General features: G+C 44.1%; 1 protein-coding gene across 1 annotated transcript in view; it reads left to right on the top strand.

The window, feature by feature from the left end:
* SHANK1 (SH3 and multiple ankyrin repeat domains 1) overlaps positions 1–25,801 on the top strand; it is a 964,213-nt gene that overhangs the window by 901,828 nt on the left and 36,584 nt on the right. The window lies entirely within an intron of this gene.

Below are 25,801 nucleotides of genomic sequence, written 5' to 3' on the forward strand. Positions count from 1 at the left end.
CTGGCAAAAGTTTTTAGACAGGAAATTTTTTCCTCCTGGATTTTTCCTGTGAGATCTGCTATCAACTGCCGGACTGGGCAACGGGCTGGATAATCTAGATCCAGTGGTCACCCCAGTCTGGCCAGCGAGCATGCTCAGGCTTCAGCTCAGCACTGGATGGGGGCTGACCCTGCAAGTTAAATGTCTCCCGAGCTCGCATTCAACCTGGCCTCGGCCTGAGTCATAGTGTTCTTCCTGGCCAACAGCACCCCCATTTCTATGGAGAGGAGGGTCTGTCTGGAGTGGTGCCCATCTAGTTCTGGGTATGGTAAGTAGCTGTCCCCTCCTCTCACAGGAGGTTCTGGCCAAGTGGGACAAGACACAGCTGTCTCTGGACAATCAGAAATCCGGAGTCGGAGAACAAAGGAGTCCCTGATAAGGTGGCTTCACTCTCTGGCGCTTCGGCTGGGAAAATCCTTCCTCCCCTGGTATTGGACAGTGGTCACCACAGATGCCAGCCTGTCTGGCTGGGGAAGCATCCTCTGGAAGCATTCTGCTCAGGGGAGCTGGACGCTGGAAGAGTCCAGACTACCAATCAATGTCTTGGAACTCTGAGCGATCAGACTGTGTCTGCATCATTGGATGGATCGTCTTCAGGGATGCCCAGTGCACATTCAATCAGACAATGCCATGGTTGTGGCATATGTCAATCACCAAGAGGGCACAAGAAGTGCCCTGGCGGCTCTGGAGGTAGTCAGAATTTTAAGGTGGGCTGAATGGTTTGTTCCAGCCCTCTTCCGTACACATTCTCAGGGTGGAATATTGGCAGGCGGATAATCTCAGTTGGCAGGCATTGGACCAAGGGGAGTGGTTCCTTCATCCGGAGGTGTATCATCAGCTGTGTCTCCAGTGGGGCAACCCTGAGGCGGATCTGTTGGCATCTCGGCTCAACAGAAAGGTGCAGAAGTTTGTGGTTCGGTCAAGGGATCCACTTGTGGACGCCACAGACGCGCTGGTAGCCCTGTGGGGTCAGTATCGTCTGATATACACCTTCCCTTCTCTCAAGCTTCTGCCCAGGGATTGCGGTCATCTTCTTGCCGGGCTTGGTACGCCGATCTAAAGCGGCTGGTCGCTGACGTTCCCTGGAAGCTTCCTCTCAGGGAGGATCTGCTGTCCCAAGGACCGATATTCCATCCTGCTTTACAGTCGCTGGCTTTGACAGCTTGGCTGTCGAACGCCAGGCACTAAAGGATAGAGATTTGTCTGAGTCTGTGATTCCTACATTGTTAAAAGCTAGGAAATCTACTTCTAGGAAGATCTACCATCAGGTGTGGAAGAGGTACATTGCGTGGAGTGAGTCTCTTGGGGTTTATCCTCGCTCCTTCTCAGTGGCTCGGATCTTAACCTTCCTTCAACGGGGGGTTGAACAGAAATTGGCCTTGAGTACCAACAAGGGCCAGATATTTGCCTTGGTGATCTTTTTTTCAACGACCTTTGGTCACACACTGGTGCGTACTTTTTCTTCAGAGTGTACGACATTTGGTTCCTCCAGTGCGGGCTCCGTTGCCACCTTGGGATCTTAATTTGGTGCTTTCAGCTCTACAGAAGCCTCCCTTTGAAAATATTCAGGAGATTCTCCTGCTTACGTTGTCCCAGAAGGTGGCTTTTATGGTGGCTATCACCTCAGCGCGCAGGGTGTCGGAACTGGCGTTGTTATCCTGGTGTTTACCTTATCTGGTGATTCACAAGGATAAGGTGGTGTCCCTCATACCTTCCTAAGGTGGTATCTGACTTTCATTTTAATGAAACTAAATTTTAATGAAGACATTGTGTGGACTTCCCTGTGTCCCAGGCCTAAACATCTGAAGGAAATTGCCTTGCATGCCTTGGATGTGGTCCGGGCTATTAGGGTGTACCTGGCAGCTACGGAGTCTTTCAGGAAGTTAGACTCTCTATTTGTGCTCACGGATGGACCTCACAAAGGGTTGTCTGCTTTCTCTGTGACTAGGGATGCACCGAAATTTTGGCCACCGAAATTATAATGGGTTAACAATGCCGAAATTAATATGGCTGCCGTGAGGAAGGAGGAGGGCGCAGCGCACGTTTTAAAAGTCCCACCTCTGGCCGGCCGCCCGCCTCTCAATGACGTCCCTACCACTATGATCTGTGTATGAATGAAGTGTCATACCGGGCGGGAGGGCAGGCGAGCGGCCGCTAATAGATATAACTATGTGATCCTTCACTTCACCGTCAGTGGGACTGTGTATGAATGAACTGACCTGACACAGGGCGGGAGGGCGGGGGGAGCGGCCGCTAATAGCTGTAACTATGTGAGCCTTCACTTCCCTGTCAGGCATGTATCTCCGCTGACAGGGAAGTGAAGGCTCACATAGTTATAGTTTTTAGCGGCCGCTCCCCCCGCCCTCCTGCCCGGTGTCAGGTCAGTTCATTCACACACAGTCCCGCTGACAGTGAAGTGAAGGCTCACATAGTTATAGCTATTAGCGCCCGCCCTCCCGCCCGGTGTGTCACTTCATTCATACACAGATCGTAGTAGTGACATCACCGGGAGGCGGGCCGCCGGCCAGAGGCGCTTCTTTTGAATGAAGGGCACCGGAGGAGCATTCAGCAGAGTGAGTAGGAGATTGAATCGTTGGGATGGGGAGGGACGCTGAGCCAGAGGGGGGGGAGGGTGTACTGCGAGTGGGACGCTGAGGCAGTGGGGGGTGGTGGGGGGGGAGAGAGCTGAGGCAGCTTTCCAATGGTATTAGTATTATGCAGCATGAGGGGTTAATGTATTGCCACTGCTGGTCACTGATGCATTAGTGACTGACCAATGGCAGTTAATTAACCCCTTTGTGCGGCATTAGTGCAACCAGTATCAGTGCAACCAGTGTTAATTAAAACTGCTACTGGTTGCACTAATGCAGCACAAAGGGGTTAATTAACTGCCACTGGTCGGTCACTAATAGATGAGTGACCAGCAGTGGCAATACATTAACCCCCTCATGCTGCATAATACAAATACCATTGGTAATTAAATTAACCTCTTGCCAACCCATCACAGTACATATACTGTGACAGGGTGGCAGCGACAGGTATACATCGCTACCTGTTTTTGGAGTATGCCCCTATTCTATCTATTTTAAAAAAAATTTGGGGGAAAAAGTAATTTTCGGTTTCGGTATTCGGCCAATGGCATCCTGCATTTTCGGTTTCGGCCCAGAATTTTCATTTTCAGTGCATCCCTATCTGTGACCATTTCCAGATGGATCAGACAGACGGTGGTTCAGGCTTATTCCATCAGGGGGTCAGGTTCCTCCTTTCCCTGTCAAGGCACACTCTACTAGCGTGCTGCTTAGTGCCTCCTGGGCTTTCCATCATCAGGTGTCAGAGACACATGTTTGCAAGGCGGCCACCTGGTTGTCGGTGCACACCTTTACAAAGTTTTATAAAGTGGATGTGTTGGCGGATGCTTCCTTTGGCCACAAGGTTTTTCAGGCTGCTGTTTAAGAGGACCTGATCCTCTTTGAGGGTGTATTGTTTTTTTCAGGTGGGCCCAGTTGTTTTGGTTGAGCCCCTCTTGCCTGGTTGGCTACTGTTTAGCCTTGGGACCTTTTTGCTGTTTCCCACCCCCTCATGTTTAACACTGCTTGTCCCAATGGTCAAGAATGACAGGAGCTGTATCCATCAATGAACAAAAAAGAGAAAATGGGATTTTTGACTTACTGTAATATCCATTTCTCTGATGTTCATTGATGGACACAGCACCCACCCCTCTGTGGGGTTATAATTCTCCTGACACGCTTGTAACAAAACTGAGTGACAATAGCAGGAAGAGGGAGTATACCCCCTGGGACTGCCCATGGGTGTAGCCAGAAGTTTTTTTCTGCCTAGTGTCCTACTCCTGTAGGGGGCAGCATAACCCAATGGTCAAGAATTACAGGAGCTGTGTCCGTCAATGAACATCAGAGAAATGGATTTTACGATAAGACAAAAATCCATTTTTTTTTTTAAATGAATGCATAACTGAATAAGCTGTGATTTTTCATAACTGGCTGGGGTTTTATTTGTCTTCCAAATTGTGCTTCCAAACACAAACACATCCACAGGGAAACAGATGTTCATTTTCTGCATCCACGGCTTAATTTCCTATTTACCTGGAATTCTCCTGTTAAAATGTATATATTGTAATGTGGTAGTTCAACTGTATATTTTTTGATATGGTGAATGTAAAGGCACAAATTAATGTAACTGTGTATACAATATTATGTAATCATTTTGTTTAATGCAAACTGTGTGTATCTGAATTGGACTTGGTATCAGACTCTTGCAATCCACAATACAGTAGCCCTCGAGTTGGGAGAGGGGGAAGCAGCACAAGCAGTCAATTAGTTGTGAAGCAGTGCTCATGGGGGCACTGACAAGGAGCATGCTGATACGAGGAGGAGAGCAAAATGATCAATACGCTTATCAATCTGCTGCTTCTTTAATCATTGGTTTATAGTAAAAGTATAAATAAAATAAACATCCATATTGTCCTCTAGGCTGAGCATCGGTGTGATACTGTAACTGTCCAATGTCAGCTCCAAGAACTGTGTGAGAGATCACGTGATTGTGGATTGCTCAGTTCACGGTCTGCTTGGGGTGGAGAGCAATGACTTTCAATCACCGCTAACTGCTCTTCTCTTCCAGTGCTCACTAAAACCCTGGGCAGGAGAGGGAGCATATGCAGCTGGCCTTGGCTCTCAGCCGCTCGCTGAGCCACAGAGCCAGCTGTCAGTGAGGCAGGTGGGTTGATCCTGACAATATTGTCGGTTTCCCTCCAGAGCCTGGAGTGGCTCTGAACCCAACAGCTAATGGCAGGCAATAGCCTGCTATCAGCTGACTCTGGGTAACAGGAGAGCAAATATAGGTGCACTCCTGTGACCTACAAAAGAAGTATGGTCAAATAAGCTTTGGCCATACTTCTGTTTTAACTGAAGCAGAGAAAAAAAAATTGGGCCTCCTGCCCTGCAAGACAGTTGTGTCTGTGCTTTAACAAAGCTTTGCAAATCCTAGAACTGGATGGATAGAAATATACATTCTTTGGCAGTTAAAACAATTCTCATATATGTATTTTATCCATTATTAGGCTGTTTGCTTGAAACTCAGCTTTAAGATCATGGTGCTGTATGAAGTAGAACCCCCTCCTTTAAGTGTTAGGATTAACGCCTCTACAGCAATTTTCCATCGCCTTTTATGACAGCACAAGGAGGCAACTGCAGAAATGAACAGTGGGGACTCTTTCACAGCTAGACTGTCAAACATAGGTCATTCTGTTGGCTGAATGGTTTCCTCAATGCGCCATTCATGGCTGTTTTCCTCTACTGATGGGAGCAATCTTGTTATGTGCTATTTCACAATGGGAAATAGCCACACTCCTGTGTGCAGCACGTGGGTTGAGCACTGAGCTGTGACTGAATGAAGCAAATAAATAATTTATCACTTCGTGTTTGTACTCCTTTCACACATTCCCCTCTTGAAGAATGTGCTTCAGAAGAGAACTTGAGAGGAAATACAAGATTAAGTAATAAGTAAGTAAGCCCCTGAGCAATGCAGTTGCAGAATTGGCTGTGGAGTTTTGTGGCCCAGAGGACATGAGTGTTAAGGAAAGGTACCATTTTTCCAGTACCTGCAGTGTTAAGATGAAGCTGAGATTGGAGCAATGTCTAGAAGCTATAAAGTTGACACCAGAAAGCTTGCTTTTCCATGTTTTATTGGGAGAAAATGTATGAAAAAATCCAGACAAACACCTTAAAGCCTAAGTGTAGCTAAAATAAAAAACGGAAAAATCAGCACAAGGGACATCATAGGATCTATGAATGGAGGGGTGGACATTTCAATCATCCACATGTCCTCCATTTGTAGATTGTGTCTCTTTCATAGAAGCAATTGTGCTGCTTCTATGAATAGAGTTTCTGGGTGGAAATGGCATAGTCTCTTTATGAGAGCATGTGAATACCTCTTTGTTGTATTAACCTCCGCTACACTAGAAAATTACAGTGGCAGCATTGGGGTGGTCACAAATGGGGGAAAATGTCTATTAACAGAAGATGATTCAGTAAAAGGGACACATCCTACTAGCTGTAAGCCATGGCCCTTGTGCTGATGTTTCTGTTTTTTTTATTTTTTTTATTTTAGCCACACTTAGACTTTAATACAGTTGAAAAATGTATATATGGTCCTCCCCATTTTCTCAGAAAAACTAGGCACAGATGTTCTCTCAGGCCTGACCATTAACTAGTCGACCTTGTTGGTGTTCGATGGCTCCACTGCTCCTACTCTGCCCCATCCTTCCTAGTACAGGTTGTTTCTAATTTAAAATATCTTGGTATAGTGATCTCTAGGGAGGTCACGGAATTTGTGGGGCTAAATGTTAACCCTTTACCTAATCGCTTCCATGATGAAATCAAACTATGGCAGAAATGATGGCTTTCCCTGTTCGTTCGAGTCAATTTGGTTAAAATGATACTTATGCCCCAACTATTACCCCTGCTACACAACTCTCCTGTAATCTTTCACACAGTAAACTCTCTTTACTGTTTCCTTTTATGGAAGCAGGGCTCTCCCTGGGTAAGGCTGGAGCAAATTCAACACCCAAAGACTATAGGAGGCATCGCTTTCCTGCACCCTTGGTTGTATTATATAGTTGCACAGTTGCAGCATATGGTAGTGGGCATGTCCAGTCCTGATAGCAGCACTCAGCACTTAACAGTCCCTGCCTAAAGCTATGCTTCTTTACGCGTTTCATCCTGATAGTGTCTAATCATAGCGCTTAAAGGCCCACCTCCAGACTGCTGATTGGACATTTTAAAAACATCACACTGTTTTCTACCCTACTATGTGCATGCTTTATTCACAGGCTGAAATCACTGCCCAAAGTAGTGAACTCTGATTAACGGTTGTACTCTGTTTCTTGTACAGAAAAAAGAAAACTAAGATAACTACAAATTCTGCAACTTATACTGTATTTAAAATATGTTAAATGGCTCTTGATGAATATATATTTGGATGTAATGGTGTTTCTATGTCTGCTCGTTAGTGACAGACCAATCTTTACACATTTGTAGGGGTTGTTTATGAACTAAAAAAATCTGGGACTAGCAATGCAGATTTCATCTACCAGTCTGGATAATTTCTGTGCATTTTGTAACTAAATTTTTGCTAATTTGCCTTGAAAAAAACAAATTTATAAATTTAAATATTTATGCATAAAACACAATATAGATGTAATTCTGAAAGAAAAATGAAACAGCTAATTGTTCAACATGCAGATATCAAGCTCCCTATATATATAATAGTGACTTTGGGCCGGATTTAAAGAAACTGCAGCTTCAAACATCTATGACGTGTTTCAGTTTCGCCGCGTTCAAATCAATTAACTGGCGCTGCGGCGAATTGGCGAGTAAAACAGCAATAATGAATTCCGCCGTCAGCGGGATTCACTTACGATCGCGGCTTCGCCAATTCGCAAACTTATGTCTTCCTGCTTATAGCAGTTTCACATAGCGATGTGGGCTAGTGGATTAGTGCACACATCACATGTCTGTAATTCATCTCCCTCTGCTGTAGGTTCGAGGCTTACCATCTCCACCTACTTTTTTTATTTTCTTTTTTTGTTTATATTGCTAAAATGGAACGGATTACATCATATATATTGCTAAATAATGTTACACTCAGAAGCGCTTGCAAGCTTACACCATTTTAAGTGTTTTTTTGATCTTGTCTGTGTGTCGAATCGATCTTATGAAGGAAAGTACCAAAGGCAAGTGACCAAACCCCTACCCTACTTCAGGGCAAGATGAAACCTCACAATTTTACCATGGTCTTCTTCCCACATTCCATACAATGTTTAGTTCTTTAGCTATATGTGCTTTTTAGCCTTAACACACTCCCTTTTTTCCACCATACAGCTTTATTCTGCACAATAGCTAAGTGCTTTGCAACTTCACTGCAGTTCACAACGTCATGGGTTCAAATCACATCACTACACTTGGGATCTCTTTTCACTCTCATGTTTTTAAACAGTTTTTTTAAACTATCTTGAATTTGGGGGGGGAGGGGGGTGTCCTACCCAAATTTCAAGCACATCAATGGAAACAACACAATTTTGATTTTATGAGTGTGGTCCTAGTTTTATCGAGATGCAATTCTTTACATATTTACCATGGTTCTTACAATTTCTTGACCAATAAACATAGGTGTCTGATATTGGACTCTCTCCATATTTCAACAACACAGGCCCTCATAGTCCAACACTACATTTGCCTCACACCTCAACACAACACTGTCACATCCCTACTCTACATTACAACCCCTCACATCACCAGTACAAGCAGCATGCAAAGTGCAAAACTCCGGCCTTGGCAGCTTAATGGGCCATACACTAACAATTTGTCTAGACTTTTTCCTGTAGACTTAACCAAACCATATAATAGAAGCTCAAACCTCAACACTTTCAATTTGGATGCAATCAGGCAGGCCCTTGCACTACATAGAAAATGTCAATCGGAAGGATAAAGTCTTCTCTAAATCTTACAGTGTGGATGGCCCTTTTGTCTGTAGGCACCCACACAAAACAAAAAAACACATGTTCAATTCTAATGTATTTATTTATTTGAGAATGACAGCAGAAGGAGGGATGCAGCAAAAGAATATTGTCACTCTCCAGTCCGTGTGCCTTTACAGCGCCAGACCACGATCTTTGCTCCATGGCTACGGGATTCTGATGTCTTCCACAACTTCCGGCAGAGTTCAGAATCCATTCTGCACCTCTACCAGCTCATAGGGGACAGGCATGGCAAGGTTGCTGGGCAGCTTCCAAGCCACTTTCGAAGTTCCAGGGTGTTCATGTTGGTCATTGGCCATGTGCCTTACCAAATATCCACTGACCACAAAAGAAAATGAGTGGAGTCCATCAAGGTGGGTTTCTACCACCTACACCCGCAAGCAGTACCACTCCTGGAAAAATAAAACAAAGGATAAGACATTTCATTATGAAAATCACATCTTAATGCCTGTTTGCTTCATTCTGAACTTCATTTAATTTCGACATCACGAGTGAAATAACACATTTTATGCCAACTTACACAAACCAGAAATCATTAATGTAAACATTTGAATACACACCTGTGACGCCAGACAGCCCATCACCACAGGCTTCCCATGGTACGTGCCATGATTCCAAGATGTTGATGTTCTGGAAAATTACAACACCATAAGATACCAAGCAGCCGTTCATGTTATCAATAACTACACAGGTGGCATAGACACAAATAAACACCTGCCAGCTCTTCTCAGCCCTTTACACTATTCACAATACCAACATGTTTATGGTTAGAGGTGCATGTTTTTGCTCAAGTAACACAATTTTACCAATGTTGACTACACTTTATCTACAATGGCAAGTGTCATTGGCAGATGATAATCACCCTCTGTCTCCCTGTGAGTGGCACCTCTGCTAACTAGCTAATTAATACACATGCCCTATCTTGACCGGTTACAGTACTTACATGTAAAGTGGCTAGCAACCAGGGTATTCCGGGTGGCCATACCGGCAGCGGTGCTCCGCCGCCTGGGGGCCGCCGGCTGACGGACCTCTGGCTCCCTCTCCTCCGTCAGCTCCCAAGAATCATCCCGGGCAACGCACATGTTGTGCAACACGCAGCACGCCAGGATGATCTTGGAAGCCTTTGTAGGAGAGTACAGGAGTTCACCCCCAGGCCGGGCCAAGCAGAGAAACCGGGACTTGAGAAGACCTATGGTCAACTCAATGATACTCCGGCTTCTCCGCAAGGCCCTGTTGTAATTCCTCTCTGCTGGGCCCTGGGGGTACCTGATTGGAGCCATCAGCCACGTCAGCTGCGGGTAACCAGCATCCCCTGAAAAATAAGAAAAATATACATTAGTTATTCATATCATGTGACTTTAGATGACTCCTCAAAATGGGAGACAATTAGGCATTTTACTAAACAACCTGCTCGTCTGTTTGCAAAAAATCATATGAAACATCTCAACTCTGTCTAACTGCCTAAATCACTAATACAAATGGGAAAAAGGACACACAAAGTGGTGGGTTTCTCTTGCAAGTTACAACTTGGCCCCTATTCTGTTCCTATTACATTAGCCTAGGTCTTACTTCTGGAATATATCTGCAACTAGAGTGAGGAAACCAATATTGACTCACTTATGCAAAGTACTTTGGGGATATGGCAATACCATTGGAATCATTTGTAGGTTTTCTTTGGGTGGCTAGAGGACACCATTTACACATTGGTTAACCACCTTCATTGGACTCAAAGACAACTTTGCAAATCTTTCTTTTGTGAGCTGCTAAGCTGCTGATCTGGTTGTGTGTGAACAGCCTGACAACTAATAACACATCCATTTTAGGTAGGCTTTGCTTAAATCAGGGTGTACACCGATGTAGCTTATTCCTATGTCTATGTAATCTTACAGTTTATGTTGTTAAGACAAAATACTTTACCAATAAGCCACCCTTCGGGCATTTGTCCACTTTCAAACACCTCGTACAGAGTACTTGTTCTTAACATACTGGAATCATGGCACGACCCTGGGTGACCAGTGTTGACACTCATGATGCGCTGTTTGGCGTCACACACTAATTGGACGTTCACAGAGTGGTACTGCTTGCGGTTCCGGTATTCACTTTCGTGGCTCCTTGGGGGCCTAATGGCTATGTGGGTGCCATCGATTGCCCCTAGGATTTGCGGCATGTGTGCCCGCCGGTAGAAACCCAACTTGACTTCATTCCACTCATTTTCATTCTGTGGCCAGTGGATAAAATTGGGCACTATATCCACTATGGCATTAATGACCAACATGAACACCCTTGAAACTGTGGGCTGGCTAATGCCCATGATACTTCCCGAAGTGGCTTGGAAGCTGCCACGCCCTAAAATATACAAAGTGGCCAGCAATCTGGCCATGCCGGGCACCGCATGGCCGCGCTGTGTGTCCGGGTCAATTTTCTCTGCTATGAGCTGGTAGAGGTGTAGAATAGTTCCTCGCTCGAGCCGGAACTTCCTCCTGACATCAGAATCCCGCAGCTTGTCCAAATAGATCCTTGGAGCAAAAATGCGTGGCTGGCGAGGTAAGGGCACACGGACTGGAGGTGCTGCTGCTGAAGGTGCTGCTGCTGCTGCTGCTGCAGCTTCCCCACCTTCTGCTGCCTCCTGTGCCAGGGCCTCCTCAAACAAGGCACCAATAAATGCCAGCATTGCACCATCTAATGCGTCTGGGATATCGTCCTCCATTTTGAACGCGCAAATTCGCGAATGCGCAGATATATATAGAAACGGCCGCTAATTATCACACCTGTGAGCCAGCTATAAAAGGAGCACATGGCCAATATGGCTGCTGGATGTTATAGATCGATGTTTCTTATGTGCTAGCAAGACCCTGTGACCCACAACCTACATTATCTGGAGGTAAGACAATTGTATCTCTCTCTCCCAAAAAAAAGGAAGGAGACAATTTGTACTTATCTTGGGTGTGCTTAAGTTGTCTATGGTGAATCCCCTCCAACCCACAATAGCTTGGGAACCCCTCAAGTGTCTTTTAATCATTGGCAGTTGGCCCCATGTGCATGTGGTTTGGACATGTGTTTTCTCATGTTTGTTAAAGGTGTGCAGTCTAGATTTGGCATCTAAACCTGCCCCCTTACCTTCCCAGCTTCCAAAGACACCATTTTTGCTTTCCTGATAACTGTAATTTATTATGTGCACGTATGTAGGTCATGCGATTTCTCATGTATGTTTAATGTTTGCAGCCTCCTTTTGCCTATAAAGGATTACACCACCACCACCACCACCACCACTGTGTTTGTGACATTAGGTAAGTGTTTGGAGGGCCTCGTGTGATTTGTACCCCTATGCGTTTTCTTATGTGTTTTTTTTTTACATTTCTTTGCAGCCTCTTCTGCTCTTTAACACCACCACCACCACCACCACCACCACCACCACCACCACCACCACTGTGTTTGTGCCATTAGGTAAGTGTTTGGAGGGCCTCGTGTGATTTGTACCCCTATGAGTTTTCTTATGTGTTTTTTTTTTACATTTCTTTGCAGCCTCTTCTGCTCTTTGCCACCACCACCACCACCACCACTGTGTTTGTGCCATTAGGTAAGTGTTTGGAGGGCCTCGTGTGATTTGTACCCCTATGAGTTTTCTTATGTGTTTTTTTTTTTACATTTCTTTGCAGCCTCTTCTGCTCTTTGCCACCACCACCACCACCACCACCACTGTGTTTGTGCCATTAGGTAAGTGTTTGGAGGGCCTCGTGTGATTTGTACCCCTATGAGTTTTCTTATGTGTTTTTTTTTTACATTTCTTTGCAGCCTCTTCTGCTCTTTGCCACCACCACCACCACCACCACCACCACCACCACCACCACCACCACTGTGTTTGTGCCATTAGGTAAGTGTTTGGAGGGCCTCGTGTGATTTGTACCCCTATGCGTTTTCTTATGTGTTTTTTTTGTACATTTCTTTGCAACCTCTTCTGCTTTTTTTGCCACCACCACCACCACCACCGTGTTTGTGCCATTAGGTAAGTGTTTGGAGGGCCTCGTGTGATTTGTACCCATATGCGTTTTCTTATGTGTTTTTTTTTTTTCCTTTTCTTTGCAGCCTCTTCTGCTCTTTGCCACCACCACCACCACCACCACCACCACCACCACCACCACTGTGTTTGTGCCATTAGGTAAGTGTTTGGAGGGCCTCGTGTGATTTGTACCCCTATGAGTTTTCTTATGTGTTTTTTTTTTACATTTCTTTGCAGCCTCTTCTGCTCTTTGCCACCACCACCACCACCACCACCACCACCACTGTGTTTGTGCCATTAGGTAAGTGTTTGGAGGGCCTCGTGTGATTTGTACCCCTATGCGTTTTCTTATGTGTTTTTTTTGTACATTTCTTTGCAACCTCTTCTGCTTTTTTTGCCACCACCACCACCACCACCGTGTTTGTGCCATTAGGTAAGTGTTTGGAGGGCCTCGTGTGATTTGTACCCATATGCGTTTTCTTATGTGTTTTTTTTTTTTCCTTTTCTTTGCAGCCTCTTCTGCTCTTTGCCACCACCACCACCACCACCACCACCACCACCACCACCACTGTGTTTGTGCCATTAGGTAAGTGTTTGGAGGGCCTCGTGTGATTTGTACCCCTATGCGTTTTCTTATGTGTTTTTTTTGTACATTTCTTTGCAACCTCTTCTGCTTTTTTTGCCACCACCACCACCACCACCGTGTTTGTGCCATTAGGTAAGTGTTTGGAGGGCCTCGTGTGATTTGTACCCCTATGAGTTTTCTTATGTGTTTTTTTTTTACATTTCTTTGCAGCCTCTTCTGCTCTTTGCCACCACCACCACCACCACCACCACCACCACCACCACCACCACTGTGTTTGTGCCATTAGGTAAGTGTTTGGAGGGCCTCGTGTGATTTGTACCCCTATGCGTTTTCTTATGTGTTTTTTTTGTACATTTCTTTGCAACCTCTTCTGCTTTTTTTGCCACCACCACCACCACCACCGTGTTTGTGCCATTAGGTAAGTGTTTGGAGGGCCTCGTGTGATTTGTACCCATATGCGTTTTCTTATGTGTTTTTTTTTTTTCCTTTTCTTTGCAGCCTCTTCTGCTCTTTGCCCACTACTACCACCACCACCACGACCAAGTCTGTTTGTGCCATTAGGTAAGTGTGTTCTGTAACTGTTCACTAATTATACTGTATATGAAGAGCAATCTGCAAATCCTGTTTTTTCTGTTTTCTCTTTTGTCATTTCAGATTTAGGAGTTTGGGGCTCTTTGCTGCTGCTGGACAGCCAGATTCTCTGCCCACCTCGTGCTCCCATGGCCCCACCCACTGGAAGGATGAGAAGGGCCAGGGGGGCCAGGGGGGCCAGGGGGGCCAGGGGGGCCAGGGGGGCCAGGGGGGGCAGGGGGGGCAGGGTGGGCAGATCGTCTGGCTCTGGTGTGAGGGAGGCTCCAGCTGTATCCATGAGGGAGTCCACCATCCCCATCCCGGAGGAGGAAGCCGGGGGAGGTGTTAACACACCAAGTGGACAAGCTGGCTCTTCTGACAGTAGTCCTGGAGAGGGTCCGTCCACCAGAGTCAGCTTGTCCACATTAACCCGGCTTCCCCGTTTCACCCACAATCAGTGCTGTGCCCTGGTCCACGCCTATATGGCCAGATATCAGGCGATACATGGGACCAGGGCCGCGTCTTACTCAGTAACAGAGAAGAACAGATTGTGGGATGAAATCCGGGATGCTGTAAATGCACTGGGTGAAGCACCTCGCCACCGTGACAGTGTGCGGAAGAAGGTCAACGACATCTGTGGGTCCGTTCGGAAGAAGCTAATTGCATGGGCTGCGGAGGGTCTTTATGACCGTCAAGGTCGGCTGGATGAACGTGCACGAAGTTCTCTCTGGGATTATCAATTACCTTTCTTGAACATCATAGGACCCGATACCATCTTTACCAGAGAGGACTTAGATTCGGATGCTTTGCACCGAGGTAGGATATTATCTTGGATGTCAATTGTGTGAGTTGTTTGGAAAAGATTAACTACTATCCTATGTGTGACATTAAGAGAATGTGATACTTGCCCTTCCAATTGTCCTTTTTTTGTTTTCCCCAACCTGCAATTTGTTCATCTGTAGCACGGATCTCAGCCCCTCCACAGCCCATGCAGCTTGGCGAACCAGACGGACTCACAGGTGTTGACATCAGTGCTGACCCTCCTCCTGGTAGGTCCAATATCATACTGTGCCAAACAATGTAGATGTTTTTTTTTGGCCAAGATAGCTCATATTGCTATGTCCTTTACAGAAGATCCGCAGCAGGGAACACACCCAGTGCAGCTAGGCCTGGAGGAAGGTGTTGGTATGTCTAGTCAAATAATGTTTTTTTGAATCTTATTAACCCCATTAACACACATGTTTTTTCTTAGGAAAGAGTGTTGCCTTTTAGATGTTTACCCTGCAAAACACAGTTGACAGCATTAATGGGTGCCGTCATTAGTAGGCAGACCAAGCCTTCTTAACCTTTGGGAGGGTTTAGCAAGTGTCCTATGAGCCCAGGAAAGCACTTTTGAATGTTTGGCCTCAATGCTTCATTCATGAAGCTAGGAGGGCAATCTGGCCATAATCATTACTGACTAAGGTTATGTACTAAACATGTTTTTTTTTTTTTTTTTTAAAAGAACATCAGGCCCCTCTTGACGTTGCAGCTGGAGTTGGATCAGGAGCTGGCGACGATTCTGCATCCAGTGCTGTGGTATGTGATATAAGGGAACAAGGTGCACATGTAACATTTCAATGGTAGCATTGATTTTGGACTAGATGTGGCTTACATTGTGTGTGTTAAATTAGTGCTATGACATTCTGACGATGCACCAGCACAACAAGAGTTCTATCTTGAACATCAGGGAATTATGTTATAATTTGGTGTGCCACTAATGTTCCAAAAACATCCAGGATCTTTAAAGTCCGGCCCGTCTTTGATTTTCCAGGTCCAAATTCATGGGTATCGTTTGGTTGGGTTGTCCTCTAGCCGATTGATGGCAAGATTTTAGACAACATACGTAGATGTATAAAGTCATTGGTGTAGTAACAGATTTACCAAAAGCATAAACAACCTACCACACCAGGGTTAATTGGGAACACCTTCATGTTGAATCTTTTTTGCCTTTGTCATATTAGTCCTACCAATATAATATGTACCCATTATCAGAAGTGTTGCTAGCTTGGATAATCTTACAATGAACAAGTACTCATTAGAAGCACATCAAACTTTTCAACGTTCTGCTTGGGGTGTTAAGTTGTCAAACTAATCTGAAATATTTAGTCATGATGTTTGATAATGATTTGGTCTATTTCTTCTGCTTTCAGGTAGCCTTAGATGCAGAGGGATTGTCACCTACCCAACTTCGTCCATCTATGCTGGATGTAGCCGAGAGGCTGCTTGATGAGTATCAGGTCCAAAATGAGTTAAGGAGGCGTACTCAGCAATCTACTGAGGCAGTACGTCTGCTCGGGCTCATACAGGAATCTGTAGCAACAATGGTACAGGTTCACCAGGATATGTTACAGGTTCAACAGGATATGCGTAACAGCTTGGTAAGTTTAGCAGACCAGCATCAACGGGATCGGCAAAGTGTTGACACTCAGGTGCTGGCCACACGCCAATGCCTGTTTGGATCTGAAGATGCCCCATTGGCAGAGCCCTCCCAAACATCTCACTCACCTGCCACTGCAGGTTGTGGTAGTGGGAGGGTAATGCCAGTGTTGGCCACTTGTCAGGCAGCTGGGGATGGGACAATTCCTCCTGTAGCCACTCCTAGCACTTCACACTCCGTTCGGACTCCCACACCCCTCAATGAGCAATCCTCCTGCACAACCTCAATGCGCACTGGTTCCACAGTACCCCTTCCACCTGACTACATTCCCTCCACACCTTTATCACTTCACTCCTCCCCAGGCCGTTCTTCTTTTTTGTCACCAATGCGACATGTCGTTTGCCCCCGCACCGTGGACCACAACAACCAATCAACCACCACTCCCCACACATCTTCACAACCCTTGCACCACCAGCAGCATCAAATAGCCTTGGAGCAGCAACGATCCCATCTCATGGTAATGGCACACGTTACCCAAATTCTTAGGCTGAGCACAGAGCAGATGGGACTATTGGCACAAGATCTTCAGTCTGGGACATTTCCAGGGTTCAACACCCTGCATCAGCAGCAGCCTCAGACACAAGATCTGATTCTAATGGGCCACTTTACCAGAACTCTAAGGCTAACCCCAGAGCAGATGGGACTATTGGCCCACCATTTGATGGCAGGAACCTTTCCATTGCTCACCACACTGCTTCAGTCACCACCACCACCACCAACTTAATTTCTTTTTTTTTTTTTTTTTTGGTTTTGTTAATGATTGTTACATTGGCCAATTTGTGGGGCCATTTTTTTTTTAAATTTGAGGGTGGCACAATATGATTTCTTATAGTGCTTTTTTTGGGGATGAAATAAAATTTTATGCAAAATGATTAGTTTGTGTTTGCTCTTTGGTTTTTTAGGAGTGTTGGTGGCCAAGTAATGGCCCTGGTTAATGTAGGCATTTATACACACGTGCTTCTCGATCTCCAAACATATGATTTCATGTAAATTTAGATAACTCAATGTTCACATAACGACCCAAGAAAAGGTCTCCCTTCAAATGTAGCTTCAAAACAAGTCTCAAGGCTAACATAAACCAAAGCCAACATACTAACAATTACAGACCACACCACTCAAGTAAACAAATACAACACAAAAGACATTCGATGTGTACACCAAAAAGAAAACTTGGGTAATAAAATAAATGTTTTAATAACACATGTGGGTGTCTACCAACTGTAGCGTACAAAAAACATATTACAATATATAATAGAATGAACTAAATTGCCAATGTAACATTTGTGTTGCAAAGAGCAACATACTTAAATTTAATTTAGATAAACATTTTAAACATTTTTTATGTTTTGACATCATTTTTTGGAAGGTTTTCACAAAAACAATTCTTTTTTGTAAACATTTGTGGTTTTGTCGGTTGCCATAAAAACAACAAGGCTTTTTTGTAAACATTTGTGGTTTAGTTTGTTACCAAAAACAACAAGGCTTTTTTGTAAACATTTTTGGTTTTGTCCGTTGCCATAAAAACAACAAGGCTTTTTTGTAAACATTTGTGGTTTTGTCCGTTGCCATAAAAACAACAAGGCTTTTTTGTAAACATTTGTGGTTTTGTCCGTTGCCATAAAAACAACAAGGCTTTTTTGTAAACATTTGTGGTTTTGTCCGTTGCCATAAAAACAACAAGGCTTTTTTGTAAACATTTGTGGTTTTGTCCGTTGCCATAAAAACAACAAGGCTTTTTTGTAAACATTTGTGGTTTTGTCCGTTGCCATAAAAACAACAAGGCTTTTTTGTAAACATTTTTGGTTTTGTCCGTTGCCATAAAAACAACAAGGCTTTTTTGTAAACATTTTTGGTTTTGTCCGTTGCCATAAAAACAACAAGGCTTTTTTGTAAACATTTGTGGTTTTGTCCGTTGCCATAAAAACAACAAGGCTTTTTTGTAAACATTTTTGGTTTTGTCCGTTGCCATAAAAACAACAAGGCTTTTTTGTAAACATTTGTGGTTTTGTCCGTTGCCATAAAAACAACAAGGCTTTTTTGTAAACATTTGTGGTTTTGTCCGTTGCCATAAAAACAACAAGGCTTTTTTGTAAACATTTGTGGTTTTGTCCGTTGCCATAAAAACAACAAGGCTTTTTTGTAAACATTTGTGGTTTTGTCCGTTGCCATAAAAACAACAAGGCTTTTTTGTAAACATTTTTGGTTTTGTCCGTTGCCATAAAAACAACAAGGCTTTTTTGTAAACATTTTTTTTTTGGTTGCCAAAAACAAGGCATTTTTTGTTTTTTTTTGGTTTTTTTGGTTCCCAAAAAAAGGGTTTTTTATAAATTTTTATATTTTTTTTGGTTGCCAAAAACAAGGCTTTTTGTTTTTTTTTTTTTTTTTGGGTCCCCAAAAAAAGGGTTTTTTATAAATTTTTATATTTTTTTTGGTTGCCAAAAACAAGGCTTTTTTTTTTTTTTTTTTTTTTTGGGTCCCAAAAAAAGGGTTTTTTTTTAAACTGTTTTTGATTTTTTTGTTAGATTTTTGTTTATAATGGGCAACAATTACAAATGGGACATTTCTTTGTGTTGCAACGTGCAACATAAGTAAACAAACCACAAAAAAAAAATACTAGGATCTTTTTAAAGGTGTGACATTCCTAACGAATGGCTCCTTAGGGTCTGGATCCACGCCACAAAGGTGTTCCAAATATAGAATTCGGTCTCCGCACCACCTCATATAATCCAGGAGGACCTCGTAGGTGAGGTGGGTGTGCCCTGGGTAGAAAAAAACATGACAATTAGTTTTAGGCAAAATGATCCAAACAAGGATTGTAATTAATGTGCCTCAACAAATATGCTTAGGAGTCTATTGGTTGGCTTTTATCAACACTCTGAAGCAAATATGCTAAATTGCTGTTGTAAACCTTAAACTCAAACTTTCACAGCAAATTGTTCAAAAGGTTACATAAGATGGCTTGGAATGTTAGTAGCAGTTCCACCAAAGCTAAGTAAAATGCTTTTCTGCATGTAAACACAAGCAATCATTTTGAAGAATGTAAGGTGTTTTGGGTTCAATTGGTCAACACGATACATGTGCACACATTTATCTCTATCACCATTGGAATCTGTGGAGCGTTCTCTCTCACTCTTACTGTCTATAGATTGAACCTGACACATAGTAGAGACTCACCCTTAGGAATTTTGAGGGCCAGTTCTGGACGGAGCAGATGTGTCTGCTCCCCTGATCTCCTTTCCGCCATCCCAGCTGTGTTAAGAGAGAAGAAAAAGTTTATCAACAAATGGACTCACGCTAACTGTAGGTTACGCAGTCATGAAAACGCTCTAACACCCACTCATTACCCCTCCACATTTCCCTGAAAGTTTTATTTAGACATTGATATGGTGGTGATGCAGATTTGTACAGTGCAAGCGTCATTCTTCTGGGTGAAGCTTGTAGCGTTAAGGATACGTACTCCCTGCTTTTGTGCTGATTGTGTTTTTCTGATGTTTTTGGTGCCTCAGCCCTGCCTGTTCTAAGTGTTGGAAACATATCATTTTGGGAGGGCTGCGGAAAACTAATCAGGTTAGACTTACACTCTCTAGGTTTTTGGGGACAAGAGAAATAACAATCCTCCTTTTTACATGGCCCCTGTACACACCTCTAGGCACCTCCCTCCTGTTGTTTGACCCCACAGCAGGCAGCTTGCTATGGAGGCACATGAGATGAAGCCAAGCACCCTGTGCCTGTTCAGGCACTAGGCTGTGAGCCAGCCTTGCCCCCCTCCCTTCCATTGGTCTCAATGATTAGGAGTGACAGCATCAGGAGGCAATATTGGCATGCTGTCACCTCAGTTAAGGAGGAGGGGGAGTCTGTTCCAGACAAGTATTAGTGCAAACATTTGGACCGTAAAAAATGGTCCCAGTAAGTCTTAGGGGGAATATGCACACCTATCACTTGGAATACTAATGCATAGAATGCATTCACATAAAGAACCCGCTGCCTTTAGAACAACTTGAAGCCTGAGCGGGGACATACACAGTTAGCATTTCTCCACTTACTAAGTAGACACATTACTGGAAAAGCACACAACTTACCATCATCAGGTTTTTTTGGGGCCCCTGAAGTGGATGGCGTGGCTGGCTCTGGAGAAACTGCACAAAAAGAACACAAATTGTGAACTGGAATGTGGTACATTACCGAGGAAGAGTATTTATGAAAGATTGACAAACACACATTTTCAGTGTTGACTAAATCAGGACATGATTAAATTACAATGTCCCCTAAAAATTTACAAGTACAAAGCACACCATTTCCAATGTAGAGAAACTAACACCAATTTAGAATAGGGTGGCTTGAGATAACTTACAAAAGATAACATGTCCTGTAAAGCTCCCCAAAACCACCTTTCAAACATGAAGGTTAAGCAAGAGTGTTTCATGACCAACCTTCCTGTCACATATAGCAAAACTACACTTGCTTTGACTCCAACTTAGATTATCCTAGATACACATCATCCTAGCACACACAATTCATGTGAGAATCTAATTTTAGGTACTTACAGACTAGTTCAGGGGAGCCTGGAGTGGGGGAGGATGGGGGAGACCCTACATGGGGGGATGGTGTCCCTTCATGGGGGGATGGCGTTGTATCTCCTAGAAACACAAAGACACAAATACAATCCTTGAACAAAAGCTATTTGATAAAGGCACACAGAAAGTAGTCTGGAAACATTGAAGGTAGTAGTTACAGTGGACTGGGTAAGCAGTGGCCCCTCTTCCCCAGTCCTCCACAACAAACATCCTCAATGTCAGCTGCTACAAAACCCCAATGTCAAAATATATATATTACAGCCCTTATATTTACCAGGACACATTGAACACACAAACACATGTAGAATACTTACTTCCCCTTTGAGGAGAGCCCAGGTCCTCATCCGAGTCGGACCAATTGGCCTCTTCTTGGCCAACAGTTTGTTCCTGGCCCGGATCCAGGCGACTCGGCCCTGCCTGAGGCTCCTCTCTTGCTGAAGTTACATCAACCACAAAAGAAAACAAAACAAACAATCATTCCTCCAAGTTCGACCTAATACACAACACACCAGCACATCCACATTACTTACAGGGGGCCTGAGAAGGCTGAGCCGCAACATCCTGATCACTGGTTTCTAAAATAAAAGAAATACATTATATATTATTTATGGACACAAATAGGCAGTAACCTCTCATCATGCTAGCACCATACTCAATGCCCCTACAATTCAGAACATAGAAGTGCACTTACACCAATGAGATGCATTGACCATGTTTTAAAACAGGAGGGCACCATGCAAATTAAGCGGGCGCCTAAGGCCTCGCACCTACAGGGGCCTTGCGGCCAGTGGCGGAGCACCAACATTTCGAAGGGCGCAGTCAGGGAAATCTCCCAAGTAAAAGATTGCTTTCAATCCTCGGATCAAAAAGTTGCAGCAGTGTGCTGCAGTCCCTTCACTGCGTCTGCCAGGTGTCTGTTGTCCGCTGACACTTACTCCTCCTTCTCTGCCTGGGGATTGGCCGTCTGATCATGTTATCCTAAGATGTGGAGGAATCGGTAGGTGTGTACCTGCACCAGTAGGAAGTGACTGGCCGGTCAACTCACTCTGCTATCATCAGTTGTTGCTCTGGGAGGAGAGCTCCGCCCTGGACCCGGAACATACAGGTAACCAGGCCCAGACTTGATATTTTGCAGGCTGGTCATAGATTTGTTGTGTCCACTATGCAAAGTGGTTGAGTAGCCCCAGGGAAGTTGGAAGAGTCTGAAAATGGTTGGTGGAGGAGGAGGAGAAGAAGGCCCTGGGTGGCTGGGGGACAAGGAGAGGGCCCCTGGGGGTTTTCTAGAGGAGGAAAGATCCACAATGACGCCAGAGTCAATTGCCAAGGAAGAGAGTGGAGCTGAGCAAGTCCTGCCTATCTGACATGAAAGCCAAACATGGTGTAGATGGAGCCCTTTGCCCTACACAATGACAGCACCAGAGGTGGAAGGTGAGTGGTAGCGGGTCTTTGACATTATAGAGCATATGGACTCTGTCCATTATTGGTAGTTTTGTTTGGAGTTGTCCTTTAGATGTTTAACTGTGTTGTTTTTGACCCGAGCTGTGAGGGACTGAGGTATGACAGCCCACTATGCTGAGACTTATAGTGCCCTAGAATGTTGAGGACTGAGGAATCCTTAGTCCCTAACAGAGGGCACTACAAGTCTTAGCATAGCAGGCAGTATTTCCTCATTCCCCTACAGAGAGGATTACAAGTCCAAGCAGGTAGCCTTCTGCAGTGGGACTTGTTGTGCCCTTGACTGTGGTGGACTGAGGAAGGGAAGTGTAAGAGGGTCTCTGTAAGCTCAGATGTATGGGGGAGCTTTGGGGAACACAGAGTTCCCTTTTACACCAGAGTCCCCAGCTTCCCCCCTCAAATAATGGTTCCCAAACTCTCCTTATATCAGAGTCTTCACACTTCCCTCTTACAGTGTAGTAAGTCTGGAGACTCCGATGTAAAGGGGGCTCTGTAAAATGTGATTAGAGATTAGAAATTTCTAACATTTTTATTTTCTACTTACGATCCACAATTTTCAGCTGCTCAAATGGCTCGCTGCCTCTGACTGCATATTGGAGTGTGGCCGTCCTCCTCCTCCCCTTCTTCACCAAAATCACAAGAGGGTGCCGTCCGTCCGCTTTGGCTAGAAGCAGAAGAAAAAAAAAAACATAAAAAATACGAATGTACATAGTAGTATTAAAGGTTGTGAAGAGACACTTGATGGAGGTAGGAAAGGTAGGAGCGAGAGGGAGGGGGGGGGGGGGGGTGTTGGTATTAGTGTTGTTGCATAGCTAAACACATGTCCACCTACCCAAAAAATTGTAACCTATCTGGTCACATGTAATGTATATTTTTACTTACCGGAGATTTGCTCCACAGCCTTTAGCAGGAGCCTGGGTGAGCGCCTTTTGGCATCACTCCAGGCCCGCTGCAGATCCACTATATCAGCCTGGAACTGAAATCTCCACTGCAGCCTCATCCGGAGACGACACATCATCTTGTGCTTTTGGTGAAGATGCGTATAAACTTTATCATACCCCCAGAGGAGGAGGAGCTGTGGAAAGAGCAGTGTATGTTTGAGTCCAAGTATGTCCAAAATAGTACAGTCTTCAAATAACATGCTAGGTCGTCTTTGAGATATTGTAGAACAAAGAATTCCATTTCTGGTGATACATATACATCGATGTCCAAATCTACCTCCATGACATAGGTTGCCCCACACTGGTGATTTCCTCTACATGATATAGCCATTTTCTCAATTGGCCTTTCATGACACACCCAGGGCCGCCATCAGGGGGGACAGGCAGTCACTGTATTTACAACCTTATTGCTGTCCATTTAGCAGGGTGCAAGTAACTTTACACACATGTAGCATAGGTATCAACTTTTGTCACCATGTTAAAAGGACAGCAGTATGGGTAGCATTACAGTGACTGTTATTAGTCCAGGCTCACTAAACTAGCCAATGCTTGGAAAAGCAAGCCATGCAGATTGCTTTTCAGGTCCCTTTTAACACGAGCTGTCTGATTGGGTGTGGCTGTTAATTTTTGACGCAGACCTGATAAGCCCCTCAATTCTCCTTTATGGAGTGTTATATGTAAATGGGATTGCTTCATTTGAGATGCAGATTTAAACTGTGTATGGCCAGGCTGAAGGTACCCAAGTTGATTGGTCGATCACCTGGAGGACAACGTACAACCAGTCTGTCAGATTTTACACACACTTATCGCTAGCATCTCTTGTAGCCACTAGCAATAATCACTGTGTTTTCCTGGCAGGGGCAGCACCAGGAGAACACAATGGCTCCGCAGGAGGGTTTCCCCTGTCTGTGTTGATGGTGGAATCAAGGCAAAATGTTTTTCCTGCAAGCCACGGGACAAACAAAGATATTTTTTTAATGAATCCATGATTTTGCCAAAATGGAAAAAAAAAGATGTTTGCTTTGTATATTCTTAAGTTTGCTACATAACTAGAACATGTAACAGTGTTATATCATTGCAGGAGATTTCCCTTCACTTCCTGTCTTGGTGTCACCAGGACAGGAAGTGAGGGAATCTCCCGTGGGGATACAGCCAGCATTTCTTTCCTTTTATATATACTATGGACATTATAAGGCAACAATTGCAAGCTATTTCCCCACAGTGATATTCCCCTCACTTCCTGTCTTGGTGACACTAAGACAGGAAGTGAGGGAAAATCTCATGCAATGATATCACCCTACTAGAAATTGTAGTTCCGTCTAAAAAGTATACATAAAGTAAGCACTTGGTTTCCAAAGTGGCAAAATTATGGAGGAGTTAAAACCCCATAGTGTGATCGGGTAATCTGACGGTGTGTTCCTACACTCCTCAATGTGTCTGTTCATTAAGCTGTGCTGAATTATCCTTGATTCACAATTCCTGCAAGAGTTGCACATGGTATGTGGGAGATGCAAATTTAAGGTGGCATAATTATCCACACAATCACACATAATCCTTTTTAAAGGTCACCAGCAGAATTTGATGGCATAGTGGTTCACAGCAGTGCCATCAGATTCCAGTTAGATCTGTAAATTAACAAAGCAATGGGATCTGGGGGTGTATTTAACTTGCAATGGACACCCCCATTCATTATCATATGGCAGTGTGAGATGGGTCTGTTGGGAATGTGATCCATTGAGACAAGTGATTATACACTCATGTGTTTCTTTTAGAGGTGATTTGTTCAAGGCAATCCTTTGAAGACATGACCATTCCAGATTTTTGTGATCACTGATTCCATCTCAGGTGAACCAATTAGCTGCTGTGTGCAGATCCAGCTTATGATGGTAAGAGTGTCAGACAAGACAAACGGGGCCGAGCTTGCAGTGTGTATGGATGTATGTAAGGCAATAATTTTTTGCATTATGCATTTAGGGAATATAATGTTTCTAATCTTGCATATATGAAAAGGGTCAATACATTTGTCTTTATCTAGATAGATTCCAAAGCGTCAGAGCAATCTGTCACAGATAATTGGGTTTCATTTTGTGTAAAAGTTGAAACGAATCAAATCTATCTATATACAGGCATAGCCCACTTTAAGTACACAATGGGACCAGGGCATGTATGGAAACTGAAAATGTACTTAAAGTGAAGCAATCCCTTTTTTCTTTTCTCGATGCATGAAAATACACCAGCTCCATTGTAAATTTTGGCCACATTGACATAGCCTTACTCCCAAACCATGTGGGAGCATGTTAAGGGGATCCAGGACTATGACATGATAGATTACCTAGGCAAGCTGGCCAGCCACAAAATGGATATGGTGTAGTCCTGGGTACCTGGGTACCCTGTCGTTGCTCCCTAAGTTTGTTATCCCTGTCACTTATGGTTTGTGAGCAGTGTCATGGCAAGCTGAACAAGCTGTGTCCTTACTCACGATTGTATATAAAGTGAGTGTACTTAAAGCAGGGTATGCCTATCTATATCTATATAGAAAGTTCAGAGATGTGAACCTGTTCCCTATTATATACACTAATATATGGTATATAACATTCTATAATGTATCT

The sequence above is a fragment of the Pelophylax lessonae genome, assembly GCF_965119305.1.
Source record: "Pelophylax lessonae genome assembly, chromosome: 12".
Taxonomy (NCBI): Eukaryota; Metazoa; Chordata; class Amphibia; order Anura; family Ranidae; genus Pelophylax; species Pelophylax lessonae.